The sequence below is a fragment of the Lissotriton vulgaris genome, chromosome 5, assembly GCF_964263255.1.
Source record: "Lissotriton vulgaris chromosome 5, aLisVul1.2, whole genome shotgun sequence".
NCBI classification, from domain to species: Eukaryota; Metazoa; Chordata; class Amphibia; order Caudata; family Salamandridae; genus Lissotriton; species Lissotriton vulgaris.
The window spans coordinates 1,115,343,463-1,115,370,609 of record NC_141693.1 but is presented as its reverse complement, the minus strand read 5'-3'; positions in this window follow the sequence as shown (position 1 = coordinate 1,115,370,609).

Sequence of the window (27,147 nt, the reverse complement as noted above, 5' to 3'; positions counted from 1 at the left end):
CGACAGCAGGTCTGGAGCTCAAAGTGTTTAGTACAAATTGTACAAGTCTCCAGTATAATGTAACTGTGTAATTTAGCATCCCTACCACATCAGCATTTGTTAAGGTGCCAGGGCGAGGAACAGGAGTATTCCCAGCCAGAACTGGAAAAACTGACTATGTTGCTCCTTCATTGCTCAGAGGCCTCACACAGACATATCTGTGCTTATGCACCAATCTAATTCTGGTGTTCTTAAGTTAAAGGGATTTCCAAAATTTGGTAAGCCCTGGCGGATCTACAACTGCATATTTTTGATACTGCTCTGAGGCAGCATCAATAGGCTCGAACTCCACCCATGAGCCAAAGGTCTGAAAGGCATACGCTGGATGTGCAGCTATTACAAAAGTAAATGCCCCTCCTCATTGGGAACACCTCAAGCTTTGAGATGCTGAGTGACTGTTTCCCTGCAATTGACCCCATCTCAATAGGTGCTGCCATAATGAATGGATTCATTTGAAAATTGAAATCAAAGAAATAGAAAACCCACAGAATGGGGAATAATCTTTTATGAGTCAAGCTTGACAGATAAGTGCTCCCTTATCCCCATAAAGAGGTAACCATTATTATTACAGATGTCTCTGTAATAACATAATAATGGCTAATGTGTGTGTGAATATTTATAAACAATTTTAGGCGTGACCGTAACATATGAGCCCCATATTGGGAGCCAACTGTTTTATAAGTTACGACTCTAGAGTAGCTCAACAAGGTGTGCTTTCCCAAACAAGGGTGACACAGGTAGACTTGGTTCAAAGTACCAGCGATTAATGTGAAAGACAGGTTATTGTGGCCCCTCAGAACACTAATCAATGAATTACTGCAATAGACTAATTGCTTTTGGATTACTAACAATTCTGAGGATGGGATCAGGGGCTCGTGGTAACAGTAACAAACATGTTTCATCATTCACAATATCACACACACACTCCTAAATAAAAGTATTTATTACTACAAGAACAATCTGTTTGTTAGTACATCTAACACAACTACACAGAATATTACAAATACAGCAAACAGGAGCACTTAATAATGATGAATAAAATGAACATTACTAACATGTTTAAAATGTAATCAAGAGCCTAACATTGTAACCTCTACTTCTCTGCGCTACACTAAGAGACCATGGAAGGCAGGGCAACTTGCAGTTTAGAGTTCCATAGGGGGAAGAGACTCACTGTATACCTTGTTGACAGCATAGGTTGTCTTTATCAGTGGAGGCATCAAGACAGTCTGCCCTGCAAAGAGGAAAACTTAATCAGCTGTAGGCTTCTGGTGAGTTATAGCAGCTGTGAAGCATGAAGTGCACTGGCAGGTGGTGAGACCATCTCTGGTAAAATCTTATGCAACAATCTGGCCTAACGACCTCTCCTGACAAGTGGCAGTCATTATATACTAAGTGGCAGCATTGAAACCCTTCTAGCTGTGCAGCCCTACTTCCAATGAAAAGGGCTGGAATGTGCCGTATCTTCAAGATACCATGCATTCCTGTCCTTTCTGCCTGCTCGTGTGCACAAACTGCAACCGTGCTCCAACAAAGGCACACTTGCAAAATGACGCAAGGTTGTCTGTGTTGTAAAGGAAGGGATACCTTCCTGCATAAAAACATTCAAAGGGGGCCTTTTCCTCAATCTATGATAATGTAAACAGTTCTCTTCATTACACTTGCTACGGGAAGGTGTTCGTTTTTGGCACTGCCCCACATTTACGCTATGTTATAAATCTGGGGCGGTGGCAAAAACCATGGATGTTGCAAGGGAACACTGACAGCGATACACATGGAACGCTCCTTCCATGCAGAGCCAGGCATGGCCTTACTCCATATTTACAAGACCATAAAAAGCAACACAGGGTGGCTTTGCAAGGCCTTGTAAATATGGACCGGCACACTACCCCTCTGTAGCAGCAGAAAAGTGATTCTCTAGCGGCATAAAAGACCCCCAGGGACATTTTAAATCTGCCCCTAAATCTTATTTCTGACATAAGTTTAAAAAAGTCTGATATAGATTAGAGGCATCAAGGTTTGTGTCCCAGACATTTCCTTATGAACATTTAAGGTAAAAGGATGTCAATCCAGACTACACTATTTCGGCGAAATGTCTGATATGTGTTCTTGTTGAACCTTGACCCGATGAAGTGAAGACATTTGACCCAGACAAATGTTGAATCAAGTGTTTTCCTAATGTCATTAATCAAATGGTTTGATGCCTTCACAGTTCTAAAACAATAAGGTCTGGGGACAACTGCATCTATGGGCACACATGACAATGAATCTGCATAAATCAGGGAATATGGTAACTTCCATTGTCTAAAATAGGGAAGATGGTGCTCTCCATTAGCTAAGATAGAGTCAGGGCTTACAAAAAAAGGAGTAAGACCTTAGGGTGTTTACATCAGAAGGAGGTGAATAAGACTGCTGTATTACCTTGCGGGGAATGAGATTTTGATATCAATTTATGAGTATGATAAATTTAATAAAGAATCCCATTCGTCTGTTTTGGACCGCTCATATCTGTCATTGAGGAAAGGACCACCCCCGCCTTGGTTAGACAAACCCCATTAACTGACGCCACTCTGAAGAACCACTTACAACTGATAAAGTTTTAAGAGTTTATATAAAGATTAATTTGAATACGATACAATCCACTCAGGATAAAATCTCAAAGTATACAATTTACAAAATCAGTTTCAATTTCAGCCTCTTAAGCTTCGGTGTGAAGTGGTTCCTTCTGCGTCATCTGCAGTAAGATAAAAACAATCATCAAGTTAATCTGTCCCTACTCTATACTAAGTGTCAACCCTACTTCGCCAGCTTCTTCCCTAAAAAGGTGTCAGCAGTTTGACTTCCAAAGAAGTTCAAACTCTCTCTAGCCTCTAAAAGAAATCTTAAGTTTCAGAAGCAGTACCCTATCTGCCTACCCATCCGCTCTCTAAGGGTCCTCGGCCTACTGCTCCCTTGCGCTCTGATGTCCTAGCGCATCTGCTCAAGGCATCTACCCTTCGCCCTTGTTCTGAGCAATTCGTCTCGCTGTTCCTAATCTCCCAATTGCTACCTCCTCACATTGCTCTTCCCTGATTGCTCTCTCCTCCCCGGGGTGCTGTCCCTAAAATACACAATCACAGTGTGGGTGGAACGCCCCTTGACGCCCACCACGGACTTCCCCCGATGATGTCAACTTCTTGCTTCTTCCATTGGTCCATTCCTTGCGTCGTTCGTTAAGTTGACCCTTCTCCTTTCGATGTCATCTTCATCATCTCATCGTCGACATTTTTTGACTCTTTCGACTCAAGTGTCATAGAAACTTGGACAAGGTCTTAACTTATCTGTACACTTCTTAACCTTCTAGATCATGTGAATGGTCTTGTCAAAACATAGTCCACCTCAACATATGCCTCTCCTCACGTTCGAGCAACAAGTTCCGTCCGGCATTGTCACCTTAAATCTAACAAGTGCTAGACTTCTCGGCTCTCACGTCCACATCAAACTATTTACGACTTTTACAAACCCTCTAAATTACATTCTTGTGACTATGCTCCTTCGAACTCTTGGTCAGTCAGGTTATAAACACAAATGACCTAAACTCTTCCAACATTCCTACAGAAACTCTCTATACAGTATAACCTTTGGCCTACATTTATATATTCGTACGTTTAACAAACGCCCTAATTATACCTAAATACATTCTACATCAGACATATATATATATAGAATACGACTGTATAGAATATAACTTATGCATTCTCCTTGGTTACATTATCATGTACGTTCCCTACATTTATTCACGTTACATTTCTCTACGTTTATGCTTTTCCACATTACATTTCTCGCCGCTTCTCCATTTAAAGTTACACATATTCGCGAATTCTACTGTGCACGTTCTACATTTCATAAGCATCTCTACATTACCCATCATGTATACGGGCCTTCTAAATCTAATGCATTTTAACATGTGAATGCATTTCTATAACATGTTATCACATTCGTTGGCTTTTATGTTATAATTGTCAACTTTACATTACGATATACGTTTCATTCCTACGTTTATAACATATACGTCTAAATATGGTTACGATGTATTTTGCATTCAAATTTCGCTCTCTCAACCTCCTACTTTCTAGCAGTCCCACGGTGGATGGCAGTTGTTCACACGAGCAGCAAGCAGCTCTTCCCTAATGTTAATAAGTGTGGATTCCTAACCCAGACAGGAATGGAAACCTGGCTGTGAAGTACTCAGCAGACCTCAGCAGACCTCTATCCTCATGCTGAATGGATAGCTGCACTGTTCCTAAAGATATGGGAGGCGGCTCTGCAATGTCTACAATGGGTTTGTAATTGTGCAATGCATTTATTTTGTGTAAGAGTGGAAAGAGTCATGGTTCGCTTTAGGAGGTGCTATAATTATTAAAATGGAACCATGTAGGAGATTTGAAAGGTCGGATTAGAATGCAAAACCCAGGGGGGTTTATTTGCAAGCCTATTGCACCGCAGGTGCTTCACTTTTTTGGATGCACCAGTGGCCCTGTGTTCCGGCCCATATTTACAAGGCTATGTAAAGTCACCCTGCATAGCTTTTTATGGCTGTGTAAATATGCCCCACTTTCGTGCCTTACTCTTACTCTCCATTGACTCCCTGTCAAGGCGAGAATCACTTTCAAGATACTCACCCACGCACACAAGGCCCTCTACGGCACTGGACCAGCATACCTGAACAGCTGACTCAAAATCCACGCACCCCAAAGGACCTTACAATCAGCCCACCTCTCCTGCGCCATGGTTCCCCGCACCAGAAAGACCAGATCGGGAGGTTGCTCCTTCTCCTTCCTTGCGGCCAGAGCATGGAACACCCTTCCACTCCACCTCGGATAGACAACATCGCTCCCCATCTTCGCAAGAAACCTCAAAACCTGGCTCTTCGACAGACCCCCTCTTTGATGGAATGGTACCTGCACCCCCACCCCTAGTGCCTTGAAACCCTTACGGGTGAGTAGTCACACTTCAACAAACCCCTGAATGATTGATTGAAGGGGCATTTCCGTGGGTGTTGCTCTGGGTCTTTCCGTGCAACATTCATGGAACCTATGCATTCCCAGAATTTACAAGGTTTAGTAAACCTGGAAATATGTCAGATTTCTACATCTCCCCAGGGAAAGCATTAAGGAGGCACAACAAGGAGAAATACTGCTATTTCTCCTTGTTTTTCCTTTTTCTGTGTGTGCTGCATTATGCTGCACACGTAGAAAGAAGAAAATACCGCTCATGATTGCTGTGCTGCCGTGCGTCCAAATATAGTTAATGAGGCCCAGGGTCGTAACCAACCAGCTTAGTGAAGTTTGACTCCAGATTACAAAAAATTTGAGACTGAGTTGTTTTCTTGAGTTTGTAAACGTATAATCTGCAACACAAGTCCAGAGACGTGCTGGGATCTTTAGTGGTAAATGCTGTCCCATTCCTTTTTGATAATTGCTGAGAAGAGGAATTGATGACTGGGAAAGATAAGATAATCCCCTTGATGCTGCCCTATGGCTGGAAGGTCACTGAAAAGTCTCTCACAAATCCACTCTCTTGAGATAATGTGAGTAACTTGTGCTGTGCTTGATGTGCCTACATATGCACATACTGTTCAGGGGAATAGCCTGAAAAGTAAAGTACCCTCCACTTGATCCGTATCTCTAATGCCCATGTGGTGCCCTCATCTCATCTTCCATCCTTCCTTCCTTCCTTCCTTCCTTCCTTCCTTCCTTCCTTCCTTCCTTCCTTCCTTCCTTCCTTCCTTCCTTCCTTCCTTCCTTCCTTCCTTCCTTCCTTCCTTCCTTCCTTCCTTCCTCCCTCCTTCCCGTCCTTCTTCAATCTATCCACCCTTTCATCATCACTCTTCCACCCATCCTTCAATCCTTCCACTCACACATCAGCCATTCAATAACTATTTTACCATCCATATATCCCTTCTTTTTCATCCATCCATCACTTCACTCTCCATTTATAAATTCACCCATCCATCCACACTTCCAGTCATCCATCTACCCATTCATCCAGCCTTTCATCATACCTGCCATTCTTTCTTTGAATCACCAATGCAATGTTGTTTTCCATTCATACATCAATTCTTTCACCCTAGAATCCATCTTTTTATGCTTTTTGCCCTTCCTACTTGTCACAGTTTCTTTTTTCATATGTTCTTTATTTCCTTCTTCTCTCTAACCACCTCTCTCACACTCTCAGTACTGTAGTCAGTGTATTGTGGCCCACACTGTAAGAAACTAAATAGGCCCCTGACTACCTTTTGATTACTAAAATACAGCAATAAACAGGATTCAGTGCACTGCTTAAGCCTCTGGGCCCTAGTGCCACTACACCTGTTACACCAATTGAAGCTACACCCCATGCTCACTCTTTCATTCTCTTTCTCTCATCATATCCCCTTTTAGCCTCCTTTACTGTCATTGGCTTCCCAACTACTGACCTCTGTTATTGTTTCTGCAGATAGAACAAGCTCATAAATAATTATAGGTGTCAACACCACCCCCGATCAAGCAGTGAAACCGGAGTGGTTAGGTTCACGACACCACTGATACTGTTCCAAACCGTGAGTAGAAAGTGGCTGGAACTACTCAGTCACCCAATCTGGCTTTCTGAATCCTGAGCAATAAACATATTTACTTACTTACCTAATTTAGATATGTTCATATAAGGGAGCAAATCCAAACAAGTAAAATGTGAGCTCAAAAACTGAAACAAATTATTTACTCCTATTTTCTTTGGCTGTTAACTTGTTCCTATTCTAACTTGGAGTAAGTAAGGAATGGCAGTGGAGCAACAAAAGGACACATATTTTGCTTTAAGCATAAACTAACTAAAGTGATGTTCGGTAGCTTAGCAATGATGCTTTGGGCTCTGTTGTAAGCAAGGAATATTAACCCTTTGCCGGTTATTGGGGCAGAAAATACAGGAGGCCTCATTTACGAGGCCCTGGCAGCACTCTTGCACCACAGGAGCATCACTTTTTTGATGCTCAAGTAGCGCATTGTGCCGCTGCATATTTACAAGGCCACACAAAGTCACTTTGCATGGCTTTTCATTGCCCTCTAAATATGAGCCCCTTTCACGCTGAACATGCAACACCCATGGAATCTGAAGCAGGGCATGTGCAAGCTGTGCACCTGCACAGGGCCACCAAACCCCAGGGGCTACCACGCCAATATATATCCTTAATATATTCATCCTCTGAGGATGGATACATATTTGCGTGGTGGCCCCTGGCAGGGATTTGGCGGCCTCTGGCTCTGTTCCACTTCTAAACTCCCTGACCCCCTCCCCTCTTTACTGGCCTGCGCGCTCCGCCCCGCCCGGACCCCCTCTTCCGGGGCCCCCTACCTACGCTCCCTGCCCAGGGCCACCATGAGCCTAAAGCCGGCCCTGTCTGAAGCATTCTCAGATTTACAAATAATCGTAACCCTGGAAAAGCATCAGATTCTAACACCACATTAGGGAGGTATAACAAAGAGAATTATGCTTATTTCTCCACGTTTTTCCTCTTTCTATGTGTGCTGCAGAACTGCACCACACATCGAAGGAGTAAGTTGCCTCCATTTGTTGGTTTGTGTAGAAAAGGTGTCCCTTCATGCACAATATCAATCATCCCTGCAACACAAGCACCTTTTCAACATGGCACAAGGGTGCTTGCGTTGGTGCTAGGCTGCCTATTTGGCGCTGGCACAGGGGTCAGTGCAGGAATGCACTGTATTCTTGTAACTATGGCACAGTCCTGCACTTTTAGAATGGCACGGAGTGGCAAATTTGAGCCATTCTATTGTAAATGAGGCCCAGGGTTTCAATGGGCCCCGGTGCATCTACACCTGTTGCACCAATTGTAGCAATGCCCCTACTGTTGTTTTTTGGTAATATTTATTTTATTTAGTCATGCTCTTGATCGCAGCACGATGCATATGGTTGGTGTGATTTACACGTATTTTTTGGCACATTTTTTGCATCACAATTGGCATATGGTGTGCGTCAAAGTGTTTTTGAATCACATTTTATGACCTAGTCGAATGCGCAAAACACACTCGCTCTACGGCCACCACAGCATCGCAAAATGTACCCGCCTCATTTCATTGCTGAAATGTGATTTGCGTGGGAATCCGGCAGGAGAACGTGTGTGATGGGAATATTAGAATGTGTCAGGCCTTCAGTCAAGGTAGCACCGCTCTGGCAGCGGGATTACTCTAAGGGAATCAATCAAGAAGCTTATCCTGCGTATCATCATGAAAAAATGGAGTGATACCCCTCAGGGAACACTGTCGTGTCAGCAGTTGGCTGATTCAAACTTAAATACAAAGAAAGGGGGCTTCGTAGTGAGCTGCAGCACTGTTAGGAATTCTGCAATTGTATAAATTAGTGCAACGGAGGGCGCAAACCATGATGTTCGAAGAAGCATATGCTAGGAGGGTGGGCGCTACAAAAACATTCTGTGCTGTTTAGGAATATTTAATGAACCTTGAAACTACGGTGGGATAGAAGTCCTATAGATATTTAAGTAGGATTATCAAATTTGTAAGTCTGGGGTCAATATCTAAAAAAAAAACTAAAACAAACAAACACGTACTTGAATTCTGGTTTATCACGCGGATATATTTTGTTAGGTGAAAGATAGTCTTTTTTTGGTCTTTTTGTGTATTATAGCATTTTAGTACTTTAGTATGCTAGATTTGCACATCTGTTAAAAGTAGGGATGTTGACCTAAGCACTTTAGAGAATCGAGGATAATGCCAGATTATTGTCGCAATATGTTCTGTTGTACATAATCTATGTTGGTTTTATGTTAGGCGAAATATAACTTATTCTGGGGCTTTCCATGTGTGATAGCACTTTAGCACTTTAGTATGTTAGATTTCACATTTGTAAATAGTCGGGATATTGACTAAAGCACTTCTGAAAATCAAGGATGCAGCCAGATTATTATTGCAATATGCTTTTTTTTCTTTCTTCTTATATTTATCCCATGCTGGGTTTATGCATAATGTGCAGGTTTTGATCATAGAATATTTTTTAAACTCCCTGTTACCAATTGTTGTTGCTATGTCTCATTTGCTCTGCTCAATAAAAAAAAAACAATGCCTGATCCCAGTGTTGCTTGGATATTATAGAACAGACCAAAAGACTTACAACTTGAGAATTTTTTTATAAGTGTGTTGCTATTATTCTTACTGACGTCCTTACTGTATCAGGAACTTTTTGCAGTTTTGAATCCTCTGTGTACGTATAACGTGAGTCCAAAATGCATTTCTGCATTTCGTTGTTTATTGATTTATTTGTGTTTTTATTCATTTGTTTGCATCATTTACGAGTACCAGGGTTTTTTCGCAGACTTGTACTTATGAGTTATCCTGCTTACAAAAAAAAGAATCTGTGCTACTTAAAGGTATAAGAAACACAAATATTTATAACAAAATGTACTCTAATGTATAAACTCAGATCTTCTCCATTCCATAAGCCTAGGCATTTTGTGCCTGTGCTGGAATCGAATAAATGAATTCAGAAAATGAAACGTTTCAGAATTGGGAAGTGTTAGAACTGAGGGTCTCTAATTGGCTGAGGTAGGTACCTTAGTCCATATAGGGACCCTTACTTCTATCAGGGTAAGGAGGGACATACCCTTAGATAACCCCTGCTCACCCCTGGGTAGCTTGGCACAAGCAGGCAGGCTTATCTCCAAGGCAATGTGCAAAATGCTATGCCATTCGTAATGCAGTTCGTAATGTAGTAATAAGACAGCCCCTTAATGCAAGAATCAGGCAGTTCATAATGCAAGAATAATGCTGTTTGTAATGCAAGAATTAGTCAGTTCGTATTGCAATAATATTGCCATTCGCAATGCAAGAATCAGGCAGTTCGTAATGCAATAATAAAGCAGTTCGTAATGCAAGATTCCGGCAGTTCGTAATGCAATAATAGTGAGGTTCGCAATGCAAGAATCAGGCAATAATAATGCAGTTCGTAATCTGCATGGTCCACTCGGGTCCCCACTAGGCCCCAACACGAGAGACAACGGTCATAAGCTTAAAGGGGCAGCTCCAGTACTGCTCGGCAGATACGGCCGCTCGGGAACTCAGTGGCGCCTAACGCGGTACAGCGGGATAGCACTCCTGTACTCCTCCTGCACTCCTTCCCAGGCCACACATGCTTGCGGCTCCCAACCGGAGTCCAAGCCTTACCGGGGGGGGGGGGGGGTGCGCTGCCTCACCCTCTCTCTCCGCTTGTCAGATGTCCTGCTGGGCGATCCCGATCACGTTGTAGCTCTGTTGCCAGGCGACACTGTAGCCGGACCGGTTACGGTGCTGCCTTCTCCTTCGTTGAGGATCTTGGGCAGATTCTTCTTGGAGAACAACGATCACGATCCCTTTCACCTTGTAGCTTTCTTAGCTTCAAGAAATCCTTTACCAAGTTGCAGCTCGGGCCGGCGGTGGTGATTCTTACTCACAGCCTCAGTTCCGATGATGGTTTGGGCCACAAACAGCAATACCGCAGTGTGGACGATGTTTCATGCTGCGGGGGCAATGTGATCACGGGGCTCCTCGTAAACAGTACCATGGACCACACTGCAGTCTTCTAGAAATCCTGTAGCATGTTGCGGCTCGGGCCGGCAGTGGTGATTCTTCCTCACTGCCTCAATTACGATGAGGGCTAGGGCCACAAGCAGCAATACCGCAGCGTGGACGATGTTTCACGCTGTGGGGGCAATGCATTCATGGGGCACCACGTAAACAGTACCACGGACCACACGGCAGACTCAGCCGTGCAAAACCACCACGCAACAAGCGTCGCTGAGACACAGTTGGAAACTTTTATGTTCCTGAGTTTCCACAACAGAAGACCAGCTATCCTCGGGCCCTTGGAGACACGTTACTTCAGGACACAGCCCGCAGCAAAGTTCTCACAAGCAGGGGGACACAGCACACAGCAAAGTCCCGTCAGCAGGAGTTGGAGCCATCCTCTGGTGGCAACAACGCAGCCCTCTTCACATCCATGGGGCTACTCCTCCCCCACATCAAAGCAGTTCAGTCTGTTGCTGTCTCACCTACTCCTCCCTGGGGTCAGGATCTTCTCAGACCCTGTCACATCTAAACCCAGGCAGGCAATAGACAACCAGGCAGAGGCACACAGGATGGTTTAAGACAAGAAACCAGCCACTTTTAAAATTGTGGTTTCTAAGCACACAATTTAAAAACCATCATTCCAAAAAGATGTGTTATTAAATCCTGAGTGCAGGCACACTAAACTCCATCCCTCCATCTTATGCCTTTAGGAAGATATGCTGGAAACATGGAACACATCATTCGCCATTCTGTCCCTTGTGCAAGATGGCCTTGCAACAGTGAAAAACTAATTTGGCAGTATTTCACCTCAGTACAGGTCCTACCTTTCACATACACCGCACCCTGCCCAAGGGGGTACCTTGGGCCTACCCATGGGGTGTCTGGCGTGCATAAAAAAGGAAGGTACTGCTTGGCAAGTGGGTGCACTTGCCAGGACAACAAGACAGCAAACAAACTGTGTTTAGGCACTGGAGTGGTAGGCCTGAGATCTCTTCTTTGGGCTACTTGTGTGGGTGGCACAATTAGTGCGGCAGGCTCACTAGTGTTACAGCAAACAAATCATGGATGGAATGCTGACAATGCAAAGATTCTCCCCCAGTCAAAAGATCTGGGTTAAATCCATTGTTCTTTTGCCCACTACGCCACCCCAGTTTGGACCTAGCCATATGCAAATCAGTCTTGACCCTGAGCCCCATGGGAACAGTCCAGACCGAACTGTCAGGCCAGGTCCACCCTGGACCAGCAACAAGCATCTTGGGACCGGTTTCAGGGTATGTCACCCATCTTCAGCCAGGCTAGCATGAATCCAGTGGCATTATGAGCAAGGGACGTCTGGGCATACCCATCCCACTTAGGGCAAAAAGTCTTACAGCAAACAAATGATGGATGGAATGCTGACAATGCAAACATTCTCCCCAGTCAAAAGATTTGAGTTAAATCCATCGTTCTTTTGCCCACTATGCCACCCCAATTTGGACTCAGACATATGCAAATCCGTCTTGACTCTGTGTCGAGTAGTATCATTTGCATTACCAGCCCTGGCACACATAGTGCACTTTACTAGGGACTAGTAAGGCAAACATGCCAATTATGGACACTTGCACTAAGAATAGCGAAGGTAATTGATACTCTGGTTAGTATTAATCAGCATGGGTTTATACCAGGGAGGGGTACCCCTCATCATACCCGAAAGGTTATTACTTTATTAGATGCCAGGAGACCCGGTCGCAGTGATGTTATTGGATGCTGAAAAAGCTTTCGATCCGGTCTCCTGGGACTTTCTTTTGTTTATTTTGAGAAGGGTGGGATTTGGGGGGGGGGGGACTGGTGAAATCTCTAAAGGTTCTATATGGGGAACCATCTGCTCGCATAAGAGTAAATGCAGGGTATACGCTACCATTTCAGATAAAGAGGGGTACATGACAGGGGTGCCCCTGCTCCCGCTCTTGTTCGCCCTCTACATGGATCCATATATAAGGCGTATAGATTTGAATGATAACATTTGCCCAGTAGAGACATACAGGGGCCAATGCAAAATCCTGGCCTACCCCGACGACGTGGCAATTGTCACACCTAAACCCACAGAAGCTATAGCCTTGGTTGAGGCAGAGGTGCAATTATTTGGAGAAGTGTCTGGCTATGCCCTCAACACTGAAAAAACACAGATCATTAAAAACAGTAAGGTGGATTGCATAGATCATCTTGTGGTGCAAACTGGAGTTTACTTAGGTGTAACAATAACGCCAGACTTAGATAACCTCCTGGAGATAAACATATCACCGATAATAAATAAAGAAGGACTTAGATAGGCTACATAATATACACTTCACGATAGTAGGCCGAACCAATATAGTCAAAATGATCTTTCTCCCGAAGTTTTTTTATTTATTCAGGGCTATACCTTTATTGTTTGAAGACAAGTGGTTTAAGGCTCTTGAGAACATGGTAAATCGATTTGTGAGGGCACATGAAAAAACCCGAAGGGCGCTTAGATACATGGCACTGCCGAGGGAGCAAGGGGGATGGGCCCTGTGTGACTTAAAATTATACTACTGGGCAGCATCCCTCCAATACATGGCAGGCTTACTTGGAGGGGCGGAGAGTGAAGGACATGATGAGCTAGGAACTTTGGCAATCTATTTATTAGTGCTATGAGATCAAGCTATGAACCTCTTACTGAAGTTTACAAAGTATAGCTATTTCAAGAGAACTAACTTTAAAACGGTTATGGCCGCCCATAAGTTCTGGACTTCCTTTGCAAAAAAATGTGGCCTAGGCAGGTATAATGCTTACACCAGATTGAGTAATAATCCTAATTTCCCTGGCGATATATTCTCAGGAGCAGTATTCTCAGACTGGGGAAATCATGGGATTAGCAAAATGAGCGATCTGATAGGACCGCGGGGGTGTTGCAGTTTAGCAGTCTACAGGCAATATATGGACTAGACGCAACCGACTTCTTTAAATATCTGCAAATCAGAAGCTTTATCCTGACAAAAACTGGAGGGCCTGCGGGATTCGCAATGAACTCCATTCTGGATACTATACAGGCCGGTACAGATTGTACAATTAAAAGATTTTACTTCGAATTAGTATAGCATCCAGCAGATGATGAGGGAAAATACGAAGGTAAATGGATGCAGAAGCTGGGCGCAGAGAGAGAAAATTTCAGTAGATCACTGAAACTAGGGCAGAAACTACTGTGTTCAGCATCGCTCCAGGCGCAACATTTTAAGACATTGTACTTTCTGTATTATACCCCATCTAGGATTGCACAATGGGGAGGGGTAGCTGGCATTACGTGTCCCAGATGTGATAGCACTGAAGCTGACTTAGCCCATATGTTTGCCACTTGTACCCGCTTAAAAACGACCCAGTAGGAAATTGAAGTATTTCTTAAAAGATCATTAAGTATAGAAATCATCTTAACACCTTCAGTTGTACTCCTCGGACTAGAGGATAATGCTAGTCAGACCAACCATGAATATTTCATCTTTGTGGCTATGGCTGTCTTAAGGCTGTGTATTGCTACTGCATGGCTGGATCGTCTACCACCTACGTTCCACCAATGGCTAATGACATTACTAGCTGCCTACAACCTTGAGAAAGCAATTTATGCAAGGAGGGGTGGAAGAGGCAAGAAACTAGGAAAGGAAATATGGAATCCTATACAGAGGTGGAAGGAGAGAGATTCGGGGTAGGATCGAAAACAAAGGGACCTAGGAATTAATTTAATTTCTTTTTTTTCTCTTGTTATGCCTTTACCTGTATTTTCGTTTTATTTGTATATTCTTGTATGATTTATGACAAACCTTGCATGTTAAACTGTAATGATATTTTTTATGTGCTCTGTACAACAAAAATGGGGGGGATAAAACTCGAATAAAAATATAAAAAAAAGAGAGGTTCAATGTGACCTTTATCATAATTGTGCAAATATTGTTGCACTCATCCGAGTGTGGGCCCTACTCTTGAGAGGGCCGACGAAAAGATTAGGGTTAATAAAACAGGTCCAGATGAATGCCGTATATCCACAGGGCTGGGAGAACAAGAAACATGTTGACCACAATAAACTGTGAAATTATCGGATGATAAGTCCCACCTCTATTTTAATGTTACAAGGCTAAGAAATCAGATAAAGAATAATTACTATCGTTACCTCATGAAATATTATGTTTCTATCAAATAGTGCTCCATCTCATATACCCCAAAAAATAAAAATACAGAAATTCAGGGGGTTCCTGGATCAAAAAAAGAGCTCCAAAAAGAGCTAAATTCGGAGCATATAAGGTATTGCACACACCAGAACTTAATTTGTAAACAAATAAGTGGTGAGGGCCCTCATCAAGAGATCACTGCAGTTTGCTATGCCCCTGTCAGTGCTGCCAATTGCACTACTAACACAACTATTGCCATCACACACCTACAAGTGTGACAACTGAGACTATTCCATGCTCCCTCAAGCTATAAGAATGGCTTGGACTGTGGGTATCAGTCATTTTTAATGCATATTGAATTAATAAACAACTTTTTTTAATCTCTAAATAAGACAGTAGCCCCACCACATGGCAGACTGTCATAAGTGCCGGTGTCGGTATTTAATTGCCGTGACCAAGAACTGGAAACCAGCGGCTCAAATTAAGCACTGACACACACCACCCAACGTGAAGCATGACCTCTGATGATGAAGCATGCCGCCTTGGCGGTTGAGGATCATTGCATCATAAACAAAAAGAATCCTTAAATAATCAGTGACGCAGGGGTATAATCTAGCCCCTTGTGGGTACAACATCTGTTGCAGCACACTATTTTCGTGAATCACTTCCATGTATAACAAGCTGCTATAAGATATAGTACCTTGGGTCGCACCACTCAATTCACTGATACGTGCAAGATTGAAAGCTCATCTTAAATTGCTTTTGAGATTATTAGTGGAGGTGCAGGAGCACTGTGCCTGTAATGCATTGTGATCTTCCTTTAAATTAGAATGTGTTGGACACTGAATTATGAAGCAGGGGTTTTACATTGATAAGAAACACAATGCACAGAGTCCATCATAATTGGTTTAATTTTTAAATGGCAATTGATCATTGCAGGTTTTCATTAAAAAATCTTGTATTTTACAGAAAGAGAAGGCATAATGCAACATACGCCAAAGGTTATACAATTGTGTGGTTGGAAGTCAATCACCTAATTAGTTGCTCTCAGGGTTAAGTAATCCTGCGCTCCCTCCAAGCACAGTTTTCTCATCAATAATTTCACTGCAAATTTTGCAGTGATATTATCAATGTTGTCATAGAAGATGTGATGAGAGGTGTGTTATGTGGGGCAGTTAGCCGTGCATGGCGAGGTGGCGAGTTATAGTTACATAAAAGCACAACTTATAGTTACTAGAGATAATTATAACTGGTGATTTTCTGTGGTTTGTAAAGTTTAGAATGTTAGTTTAACCTTTGGTTTTTTAAGTGACTTTCCAGTGTTTTTATAAGCAATATTTTATGATCATATGTAAAACCAACCCTTCGCTTCACACTCGTGTTCAATGGGAGGGGGTGTTTTGGCCACAGGGCCTTATGCCCTAAGGTAACTGTATCTTACGCTCTGCCATGCACAGTTTTCTGATAATTTCACAGCAAATGCTGCGCTGATATCCTCAACGAAGTCATAGAAGATGTTATGAGTGATGTAACATGTGGGGTAATAAGCAGTGCATGGCGAGGGTGTGAGTAATATTTACCTTAGGGCAAGAGTTACAGTTACTTGCGATAACTCTAACTGCTGAATTTCTATGGTAAAATCTGAACCTAACTATAATATCCCTTTAACCTTTGTTTTTTAGTGAATTTCAAAGGTTTTTTTCTAATTATATTTCCTAACTTTAGCATCCCACCACCTCTTTTTTTAAGTGAATTTCTATGGCTTCTAAATGCTATTTCCTAACTATAATGTCTCTGTTACCTTTGATGTTTTCAGTGAATTTCTATATTTTTTTTAATGTAAAATAATACTTAATTACCATCCATTGATCCAACCGCTGCCACGCACAGTCTTCAGCCAGGCCCTGCAGCCTCCCCCTGTCTGCATTCAGCCCCGTGACCCACATGCATCCAACTCCATGACATGCACTGCATTTGACTGTGCATGGCAAGGGCATGGCGAGAGGACCTACCAAGTAGCCAGGCACAGTGGCCAACCCCCCAAGACAGCCAAACTGCAGGCCCCCTCCCTGGGCTGGTTTGTGCATTTTTTAAGGGGCTGGGGTCACAAATCCAATTCCACAGTCCTCTTTTGGCCCAGGTTACCCTATCCCCTGGAGCTCTGCAACATATTTTTCGGGGAAGGGGGGCACAAGGTCCCCATTAAGGCCTGGGGACCATCACCTGGCGCCTAGCACATTTGTGTGTGGGATGGGGCATGTGTCTCCCTCCCAGGGCTGATATGGGACCTGGGGACACCAACCAATGGGGCCCGGCAAATTACTAAAGGGGAGGGAGCTACGCAACACCCCTACCTGGACGGATAATGGCCCTTGGGGACCCCATCTCCCAGGCCCGGCTAACAAAGAGTGGGTACGCTTGTGCCGACTTAGGGTACCAACTATATCTTGGTTGGTAGCTGCGAGGAAAGCCCAAAGGACTTTGCAGCCCCGGCAGTCACAGCGCATCCAGCGGGAGCCAACATCGCTCCCACTGGCATAGAGCATCTGAAAATGGTGCTGCCTCCAGGTGGGAGCAATAGTCCAATCTGTTTCCCAAAACAGATCTAAAATCCGCTCTCAGCTGGCAGGAGCATTTTCAAAGTTCCCTACAGATAATATGGTTGCTGTTGCTTGGTGGGAGGTTTGAAATTGCCCCGCCAAGTGAAAACAAACACAGGTTACCCAGCCCATGCCAGTGTGGGCAGTGAAACCGCTATGTCCTGGGGTGTGCACCCCGGAACATAGCAGGAGCGGCCCTGGGGATTGGGGTCTCGAGGGCCAATATTGGCTCCAGGAGGGGGACCGTGTGACCCCCTCCCATTTGTTATTATGGCTGGCCCCAGGAATGGGCTACTTGTGACCAAAATCAGACCAGAGAGGTTGGCTCCATTCCCCTCCCATTTTTAAATTTGCTTGGGCATCGAGGGATGCCTGCATGCCCCCTTCCACTTTAAAAAAAACCCGACCCAGTCAGCAGGCCACACCTCTGTAGTCCTTGACTCCCACTCTCTAACCCTGTGAACTAAACCCTGGTGCCGGGGCTAGATCCATCTCTTCGAGCGCTATAAGCATGACCTCCCAGTCCTGGGATATGGGATATATCCTGTGACCCCGAATTACCTCCCTCATGAGGGCCGCCCCTTCTGCTCAATACTTCTAATTGCCATGTGTAGTCCCAGTGCTCTTGGAGATTTCCATCTTCTAGTCAATGCCCGTATTGCTAGTAACATGGCAAAATCTAAGAATTTCAGTCTGGCTTTCTGCGATTTGGGCCGTCCACGCAGCCCTGGGAGACAGGGCAGCGCTTCAACCGGTACTGGTAGGTTCGTGGTCGTGTGGAGTGCCCTGCATATAGTTACCTGAGCAAACTATGACTCATGCCCCTGTAATGTACTTCTTTTGATCTCACTTATTACATCACTCATGACATGGTCAGTGGCATCAATGATAACACCGCTGATAACATCTCAAATGACATCACTGATGACATCATCCAGTGAGTATTTGTGTTTCATAAACATTTCAGAAACTTGAAGATATATACTAAGCTACTGCATCAGTTACATTTCTATTCCTTCTCCACTACAAGTGATACTATTTATAATATCTGTAATATAAATGGATTTATGACTGTTAGTATCAATGTATGAGTGGGTGTCTGAGTGGCTGTATGGGTGTGTTCGAGTGGGTCTATCCATAGTAGCTGTATGGATGTGTTATTGGGTATGGGAGTACCTGTATGAGTAAGCGAGCAGCTGTATGAGTGACTGAGTGGCTGTGTGAGTGGCTGTATCAGACAGTGAGTGGGTAGGTGAGTGCTTGTTTGTGTGAGTTAGTGGCAATGTGAGTAGCTGCATAGTAATAATAATAATAATAAACTTTATTGCGTGATTAATAAAAATCTTTGCAATGACTCTTTTAAAAAAACATTGGAGTAGATACATAATCAAAAGTTTTACAAAAAAAGTTAAAACAGTAAAAGAGGGTAAAAGATGTGGACGAAAGATCCGTGCAAACTGATGCAATACATTGTGTTTGTAAAAGAGAAAAGCATTTCAAGGTTTACTGAGTCTTTGTTAATCAAAAGAGAGTTTCTTGAGATGCAGAAGCGAGTCTTATTGAGTCAAGTTCAATCGCTGGCCTCTGGGTTTTGGATTGTGTTAACTGTTTTCATGAAGCGCACTAGGCTGCAGGCTAATTGAGTATCTTCTCCCTTGAAGCTGATCAGCAAGGCTTGCCTGCGAGTTCGCACACCTTTTTGATTCCAGAGCTGTGTTAATTTGCCCCTTCGAGCACTGTCTAGACCTTTGCAGCTACATAACAAGTGCAGAACGTCCTCCTTTGGGTATTCGCAAAGCCTGCCATTGGAATTCAGTTTCCAAGTGTTTCCATGGGGGAAGATGCACTTTTGACGGAATTACCCCCATCCTCAGCAGCAGGAAATCTTCCTTCACCTTCCTTGAGAATCTGGTGTTGAGGTATGGCTGAGGTAGGGCGCTAGTGTAGCCTTGGATCACAAACCACCCATGTGATCTCCTGGTTAGGGCGGCTTTGTCTTCTTCCATGGAAAGAATTTTTACTGACTTGTTGACAAGGCGCTTGAAGCACTTGTATGAACAGCTCGGGTGCCAAAGGTCTTCCAGTGCAAGGGATTTTATAGATGCTTGAAGGTACACTGTTGCGGAGGATCCCTTGTTTGTCTCCTGCTCTTTCCAAAGGTGGGCGTTCAAGGAGTCTGGTTCAGCATTCTTTAGTTTGTGCCAGCATTTAGCATATGCACCTTTACGTGCTATTTGCTGCTTCTGTAAACCAAACTCCAACCTTAACTGTGCTGGGGAGGTGTAGGGGGGGAGTGAGAAGAGTATTCAGAGTGTTTTACTGACCACATTGTATAGAGTGACCTAATCTCTCCCTCTCATGCATTCACTGCCATATGTTATTGATGGTAGTAATTGTGCGCGCAATATATCCAGCAAGGGGATTAACCTTGGGCCCGCTATTTTGTTCTCAATGATTTTTAAAGCGATGGACAGTGAAGTCCCTCTGTTTTTTATTGTTGTTGCGTGTCGCTGGAATGAGCCGTTGGAATCAAAAGTTATCCCCAGATATTTGTATTCCTTAGCTGTTTCCATTTTTAGGTCGTGCAGAGACCATTGAAATGTTTGCTTTTTTGATTTTTGATTGAAAACCATCACCTTCGATTTTTCCATGTTTATGGTCAGGCCGTTTTTATCCGAGAATGTACTTGTTGTATTAATAAGATGTTGCAGGCCTACTGGGGTGTGGCTGATTAGTATCAGGTCATCTGCATATAATAAGTTCGACAGTGTAAGCCCCCCTAGCTTTGGGGAGTGATGGTTGCAGTTGCCCAGATCTTTAGAAAGGTCAGACACAAAAAGGTTGAACAGGGTCGGTGCGAGGACACATCCCTGTTTCAGTCCTTTTGTGGTCGGAATCTCTTTTGATAAACAATTGAGGGCCCCCAGTTTTATTTGGATCCAAGTATCTGAATGTAGTAAGATCAGTAAGTTGAGCAATTTGTTGTCCACCTCCCACTTTGAAAGTTTTGACCACAATTTCCCTCTATCAATGCTATCAAAAGCCGCTGAGAAGTCGATGTAGCACGCATATAATGTTTTTTTGTGTTTGATGGCGGCATCTATCAGCAGGGAGAGGGCTAAGATGTTTGTCGAGGTCCCTAGATTTTTTTGGAATCCAGTCTGGTTGATGGGGATTAATTTTTTGTTTCACGCCCAGGAGGTTAGTTCTTCCAAGAGCAGCCCTGAGAAGTATTTTACATCTATGTCTATAAGAGCTATCAGTCTGTAGTTCTTAGCCTCACTCTTGTTGCCTTTTTTATAGATTGGAGCTATTATTGAACCCCTCCAAGAGGACGGAAATTGTTCAACCTTCCAGATTTCTACAAAGAGCGGGAGGAGTTATTCCGCCCAATCGGTTGGGTCTTGTTTATAGACAATGGGAGGGATTCCGTTTGGGACTGGGGCTCCCTCTTTCCGTCCTTTCGCAATTCGTCCCTTCAGTTTTTCAATCGAACTTGGGAAGTCGGTGTCAGCAGCTAGGGGCTTAAGGGCCATTGCGATCGGCTTACAGAGTTCCGGGTTTCGGTGGCCCATGCTTGGTACTTCATCATTAAAGTGTTGGAACAGATAGTTTACCCAGGATGTCTATGTGATGTGGGAGTTCACTCCAGGGGCATTCGGATTATCTATTTTATTAACAGTTTTCCAAAATCTTGCACTGTTATTATTTTTTGACTCGTAGAGAAGTTTTGCCCATGTTTTTTTCCGTGGCTGTTTTTACTGCCCTTAGATTAGGCGTTAGAGAGGATTGAGAGTAATTTTTTGGGTTGCTTGTCGGGCTAGACGATGTTTTGTTTTGGCTTGTCCGTACCCTGTTTTCTTTAGCGACATTATGCTTAGTGTACTTTAGGCCAAAGGATTTCAAGAAGGAATCCCAGGCGAGTATTTTGCTATCGTTCAGCTCAGCAGCACTTTCCCAGCACATCTTTGCTTCTTGCAGTAATCGTACTGGGTCGCTAGTGTTGCACTTAATTCTGTTGTATTTTGCTGAGGTCGTCAGCTTTGGGCCATTTGCGAAAAGTGTTAGCGCTGTCCCTTGTGCCCTCAGTGACAGTTCTTGCGGGAGATGGTCACTGCAGTCAGATATTCCGATTTTAAAATCTTGTACTAATGCGAACAGTGAAAAAGACAAGAAGGTGTAGTCGATCGCCGATGATGTAACCGAGTTGTGGAAGGTTGCTGCTTGGGGACGGTCCCCTGGTGTTCCCCCATTTGCCGCAATCAGACCCAAATTGGCTAGATCTTCTGTTAAGCTTTTTGATAGATTAGTTTGTTTGCCCCAGGGGCACACTTCCAGAGGTAGAATCCCTCTGACATGCAAATAATCTTCCATTGGATAGTTCTTCCCTGATGATTTTGAAAGGAACATATTAAAGTCTCCTGAGACAGTAAGGTTCGGATTATCCACTACCGTTATTAGTTTGTTCAGTTCTGTCACCAGGGCAGTGGCCCCCTTTTGTTTTCCCTTTGGGTGCAGATAGGTATTAACCAGGATAACTTCTTGCCTATTGGAATCCGGTATTTAGATTTCCAGCTGAACTGCAGTGATCCCGTTTTCAGTTCCCGAAATATTTTTATTTAGCAGTTCTTTTACGTGGTTAATTGTTTGTATCGCGATGTATATCGTTAAACCACCTTTCTCATGCCCAAATTTTGAGGTTCTCCTTGCTGGGAGGTGGTATGTTTTGATTCCCTGAAGATGGAGTGGTTCTGCTGACCAGGTTTCTTGTAACAGTATTAAGTCATACTGCTGAAAATATAGCAATAGCTCCTTGTTGATGATTTTTGCTCTTAGACCGTTTATGGTCCAAGAACACAATTTAAGCGACCGATTTGTATTTAAGGGGGTACCAATTCGTTCTTCATATTGTCATTGGCTGCACTGTCTGAAGTTAATTGTTTTTGCAATCCAGTCCCATTCTTGTTTTTGGGTCGGAAGACCGTTGGTTATTTGCAGAGGGGGTGCACCAACTTTTCGTTCGATTGAGCATCCTCGTGCTCCTCTCAATATTGATTTTGTGGGAATATCTGGACGGTGTTTGCTCAAATTCAAGTTGGCATTTTCTTGTAGATTGCGGAGTAGTGGAGCTGGGTAGCCTGGGTTGTAGAATGGTTTGATTCGAATCCCCCATGCTTTTAATTGCTTTTCCTCTCTTAAGATTTATTTCACTGATTCTCCAGAGTTCCAGATTGTTTTTGTTATTTCCTGCTCAGAAAGATGCTTGAGTAGTTAGCGTAACTAAATATGTAATAGAGTTCAACACTCGTAAGATATTTCTTCGATTTAAAATATCTTCGCCCCCTTTGGATCTGTAGTCAGGAATGAAGAGTATTATTTTGGGCTCTTCGTGGTTGGTGTCCTCCTGCCTCTGTTCGGGATTTAATGCCCATTCTATGCTTTTGCAGTTACTGTATTCATGAGAGCTTTCTTGGGAGTATGGCTCTCTTTGGTTCGGCGGGCCCGAGTTGGCTGTTGATACCCCTGCTGTATTCATGCAATTGCTGTAGACTGAGGGGGCTTGCTCACTTTGCGTCAGCTGACCCAAGTTGGCAGTAGGATCACGGGGTTGCGTCAGCTGGCCCAAGATGGCAGTGGGGTCACGGGGTTCGTGCTTGTTGTTGTCCTGCCTTTGCCCCAATGTTAATTCTAGGGCTGTACTATGGGTTGAACCTGGGTTTTGCTCTCTCTGAATGCGGGGTAACTTGTCCGCAGTTGTGTGATGTTCGTGTTTCATTGCTAGTGTGGAGATACAGATGGCGGAATTCCAAGGATTAGTTCCTCCTGTTGATTGTACCACCAGGTTGTCCGCAGTTTGTAACCTCATTGACTCGATGTGGAAGGGCTTTTTTGAATACTTGCTTGTTGCCCTTAAGTCAACTTGTACACAAGCTTCTTCAGCTGAGCCCCTTATAAGATCAGCGTCTGTTGCTATATTCTTGGCAGACATTTCCTCTGGGCTTATAAGAGTAGGGGATATTGGAGGGCTTTGCCTTGCCCTTTTGCTTAGATCGTCCTTAGTGCCTCTTTGTTCTGTCTCTTGTTCCTGCAGCAGTTTGTTGGCTTGTGGGAAGTATGTACTTATAGAGCCCATCTTGTTTCTCCCTTTTCTCTTCATTTTCCTTCTTTGTTTAGCAGACAGTTGTTTGTTGCATGTGTGTTCCCTGCTTTCTCCAATGGCGGACGCGTCTCTGGTTGATCTCTGCTGGTTTTCGTCGTGCCGGAGCTTTTGTGCCCCTCCCGTTTGTTGTGGGTTCTGTACATTCAGTTCCTTAGGGTGATTAATTGAATTGTTTGAAACCATTGTAGCAATGGGAATAACCGCCGATTGGATTTTTTCTGTTATCTCACAATCTGGGTTTATTCTTTCCTTGCTTGCTGCTGCCCATGCTGCTCTGTAGGAGTCATTTATAGATTCTATATCAATTAAGAGCTCACTCATTGCTTCTGGTAAAGATGATAATGTATCAATGATTGAGTAACAAGTGCAGCTTGGTGGGTTAATTGTAGTTTTTGATTGAACTTTTTTGATCATCTCGTTCAGATCTAGTAGCTTGGTGTCGATGTTGATGATGTGGGTCGTTAGTCGGGTTAGCAGATTTAATTGGATATCCATCTTATCCGAGTGATATTCCATTGCTTTTGTCGTGAGGTTCATGGTGTTTAACAGTGATGCCCAGAGCCCGCACTCTTCTGTGTTTAGAGTCTTTGGGGAATCAACCGTTTTGGTTTCTGTATCATGAGGGAACATGGCACCTTTACCATGGGCAGGTGTTTCTGCCTTTATCTCCCGTTCTTCATTTATCACGGGAAATGCGCTGTTTGCTAATGCTAACTCTGAGTGCTGAGTTATAGTTGAAACCGAGAGTCTCGATTGAGGTAAGATGTTTGACTCCAACGCAGCGGTGTGTACGGGACTTGCTGGCACATACTGGGTTGTATTCGGACCAGGATGATTTGTTTGGTATGAACTGTTTAACTCCAAAGCCAGATCAGGGGACTCCCGCTGTGATTTTTTTGCTAAGGTGGCGTGGAGTGAATAGTTTAGCGATGATGGCTGTTCTAAGTGCTCCTTGGGAGAATGCTCTTTGTCTTCATCATCAGGCTCATCTGCTGGCTCATCTTCTCTATGTTCTCTTATCACGGTTGTGTCCTTGTTCACTTCAAAGCTTTTATTTTGCCACCTGGGATTATTTCCGTCGGTTTCAGAACATTGAAGGCTCTTTGCTACTGTAACTAAATTAGGCGTTGAGTCTCTGTAAGGTTTATGTGGCCTTTCATTGACCAAATGGCTCGCCAATACCGAAGCCGGTTTTAGGGCTCTTGCCGAGTCTGCAACGTCGTGTTTTGTTAGGATGATTATTTCCGGAAGCAAAGGGGAGGGAAGGCCCTTCTGAGTGGGGCTCATATGGTTTAACACGGCCCCAGCATCTTTTACAAAGGCAAACTTGGAGAAAATTGTAGGTTGTACAAGAGTTTTTTTTGATTTTAGATGGTTATGAATTTGTTGGTCTGTTTGACCTAGAGCTGATCCCTCTGGACCCTCAGCTTCATGCATAAGGGTAACTAAGAAGTTGTCTTCTGTGTATGTGCCAGGTTTTGTTGGCCTTGATAGTTTTTCGAGGCTGTCGGAGGAGGCATTAAGTAGCTTGTTTTTCTTCTTCCGATTGCTCACTACTGTAGAAATGCTTCTTCTTTCTTTACCTGATCTCATGATGGCTAAAGAAGCTGATGTCAGCCAAGGGGGGGAAGGGGCAGGGGGGCGTAACCCAACGCTGCGCTGTCCTTTCAGTAGAAAACACCTCCCGGCACCCCTCACCTGACGTGCAAATGCTACTTCTTCTCGGCTATAATTTTGTGGCTTTTTAAAGAAAGTCACTTTAAAGAGCGTCACTTGTGTTTTTTGAGCTTTTTATGCTTTTATGCTTTAAGCGCTGCGCTGCGTTGCGTAACACTTATGGAACAAGCAGTGCTGCGATGCTGCGATGCTGTGATGAGGCCAGTTGGAAGGTTCAGCTGAGGAGCGGCTATCTAGGTCAAAAGATAATTGGGGGGACCACAGTGCCACAGTGCCTCAACTCCGTGGTGCGTGACCAGTGTCCACAGTGTCCATGGTGTCCAGGGTGTTCCGAGGTCCACGTCTTTGTTCGTGCTCTCTCTCGCTGTCCAGGTGGTGCAGGCTGGCAGGCTTAGCACACTCTCCTCTCTGTGATCTGCTCTGTGCACCTCCGTGCACCTCACTTCAGGGCTGTGGGCTCTGAGCTCCCGTCTGCTTATTTGCCTGCTGGATTGCTCACAGGCTCGTCAGAGAAAGCGAGGTGAGGCAGGTGAGGCATAAACAGAAAGACAAAGAGCCATGGAGGCTTGTGTGCCCCTGGGGATCGTCGGGACAGGCGCAGGCTCAAGGGTGGTGGAAATTCCGGCATCTCCCAAAACGTCCGGAGCTACCCGAGTTCACCCGAGTTCACCAGGTCACCAGGTTCCTCGTCCTCTCCCTTTGCTCTTTCCGCGGCTCATCGCCACCGCCTCACCACCGCTGAACCGCCGATTCTCGTGTTCAGGTGTTTAAGCAACTTCGGATTTCCTCTGAGGCTTTTCGGCGCTTTTGTTTGACGCTCACGATCACCGCCGCCGCTGCATCCGCCGCTGGTAGCACTCTGCTCGCTCTCCTCAGTCTGCAGTCTGTTCTCTGGCGCCACCTACTGCACACACAGCTTGTAACTGTAGCTGCATAGGTCTGTGAGTGTGTGTGTGAGTTGGTATATGGGTGACTAAGTAGCGGTTTGAGTGTGTGTGTATAGGTAAGTGAGTGGGAAGAAGTGGTTGTATTGGAGAGTGAGGGGCTCATTACATTGTCTGCGTACTTACGCGTGCCTGATACCATCACTGTTTGGAACCGCCAGACCTTAGGTTAACAGTTCCAATCATAGTATTAGGATGTGACTGCCCATAGGGTGGTCACAAACATCCATTCTACAATGAAAGCTTGTGCAGTGGACGGAATAGGCCAGCAGCACAAGCTTCCATTGTAGAATGGTTGTTTGTAAACATCCCTGCACCATGTGGCAAGCACCATTCAGTGCCCACCACATGGTGCAGGTATGTTTAGGGGTGCACCCACCAGACCCCATAGCAAAGGGCCAGGGGGCATGGGGGCCCGCTCGGTGTCCCCAAAGATACTTTCCAGCAGACTATCCATGTTGGAAACGCCGACATGGAAAGGCTGTCTGAAACTGCCATCATAATGCTGACGGCGGAGCAGAGCCTAGCTCCTTCATCATTATGAGGTTATGGTGGGTTCTGACGCACCGAGCGGCCTTTGAGTCTGTCAGAAGCGCTGCAGACGGTGCTTCCACCCAATGCCTCCGCTGCATTGTAATGCAGTGGGCCCACCGCAGGGACAGCTGATGTTGTGTCCAACACCCCCATCATAATCAGCCTCTGAGCATATGTGTAAGTGGCTGTAAGGATATGTGAACGGTATGTAAGTGGTTCTGTTACTGTTTGAGTGACTGCATGAGTGGTTGTATGGGTGAGTAAGTGACTGTGTTAGTGGCTCTATGGGTAATGGAGTGAGAGTTTGAGTGGCTGTATGGGTGAGTGTGTGGGTGTGTGAGTGCCTGTATTGGTGGCTGTGTGAGTTTTTGTATGGGTAATTGAGTGAGTGTGTGAGTGTGTGAGTGAGGATGGGGTACCCAGGGCCTAATTAGGCTCGGAGAGGGG